Source organism: Propithecus coquereli, unplaced genomic scaffold (genome assembly GCF_000956105.1).
Source record: "Propithecus coquereli isolate 6110/MARCELLA unplaced genomic scaffold, Pcoq_1.0 Scaffold842, whole genome shotgun sequence".
Classification (NCBI taxonomy): Eukaryota; Metazoa; Chordata; class Mammalia; order Primates; family Indriidae; genus Propithecus; species Propithecus coquereli.
The window spans coordinates 547,893-549,325 of record NW_012154641.1 but is presented as its reverse complement, the minus strand read 5'-3'; the positions used below and the strand labels follow the sequence as shown (position 1 = coordinate 549,325).

Here is a 1,433-nt window from a genome sequence, read left to right as displayed (position 1 = left end):
GTCTCCAAATCTGGGGAGATGAGCCAGACAAATACAGAATTCCCATTTAAATTTTCTTTTCCTTTTTTTAAATTTCAAAATATTAAGGAGGTACAAATGTTTTAAGTTACATGGATCGCTTTAGTAATGCTTGAGTCTTGGCTACAGATGTGCCCATTAGGTAGGTTATTTTCCCCTCCCCTCTGGTTGATTTCCGCTCAGTTTTACTGTGCACATGTGTGCTCATCGGTTAGTTCCAATTTAATAACGTGTCGGCTTCTGCCACGGCGTGCTCAACACCGGCAACATGAGCATTGTGGGGCTCACCCTCGACTGCGGGCCCTTCGGCTTCCTGGACAGGTACGACCCCGACCACGTGTGCAGCACCCCCGACAACGCTGGCCGCTACGCCTACAGCCAGCAGCCCGAGGTGTGCAAGCGGAGCCTGCAGAAGCTGGCCGAGGCCCTGCAGCCGGAGCTGCCCCTCGAGCTGGGCGAGGTTGTCCTGGCCGAGGAGTTCGACGCCACCTGCAGAAGATGCGCCGGCAGCTGGGCCTGGCGGGAGTGCAGCAGGAGGAGGACGCGGGGCTGACGGCCCAGCTCCTGGAGACCATGCTCCTGACCGGTGCCGACTTCACAAACACCTTCTACTCTCCGAGTTCCTTCCCGGTCGAGCCGGAGTCGCCGGACCCGGAGGAGTTCCTGGCGGTGCTGACCGCACAATGTGCCTCCCTGGAGGAGCTGAGACTTGCCTTCCGACCCCAGATGGGTCCCCGGCAGCTCTCCATGATGCCGATGCTGGCGCAGTCGAGCCCGCAGCTGTTTGCGCTCATGGGCAGGCGGGCGAACATCACGAGGGAGCTGCAGCCCGTGGGGCCCTGGAGCAGCAGGCCCGGCCGAGCTGCAGAGCAGGAACGAGGAGCACTGGGCCAGCTGGCTCCAGCAGTACACGGAGGGTGTCAGGGACACTGCCGCCCGGCAGGCCGAGCGCGTGCGTGCGATGCGCCAACAACCCCGAGTGCGTGCTGAGCAACTCTATCGCACAGAATGCCATCGAGGCTGCCGAGGGCGGAGACTTCTCAGAGGTGCGGCGTGTGCTGAAGCTGCGGGAGACCCCCTACGACAGTGAAGCAGGGGAAGCCGCGGAGCCGAAGAGGGTGCGGGGGCGGCCGGCAGGAGGCTCTCCTACGGCAGCAAGCCCCCTTGCTGTGCGTGACGTGATCCTCGTAACGGCCTCAGGGCCTCCACACTCCTGGAGTCTCCGAGGCCCTCGGGTGCTGCGGAGTCACCGAGACGGTGCCGGGCCGCCCCCCTCGCCCGCCTCTCCGTGACGACAGCGACGTCCAGTCAGGACCCGACCCGTCTCTGCCTGACGCCAGCTCAGCAGCACAGCCCAGCCCAGGGAGCACCCTGTGAGGACGGGAGCTCAGCCTCGTGTGTGCGTGACGCGGGGG

At 63.2% G+C, this 1,433-nt stretch overlaps 1 pseudogene; it reads left to right on the top strand.

Moving 5' to 3' along the window:
- The first annotated feature begins 247 nt into the window (after positions 1-247).
- LOC105826043 lies at positions 248-1,195 on the top strand (annotated as a pseudogene).
- The last annotated feature ends 238 nt before the right edge of the window (positions 1,196-1,433 follow it).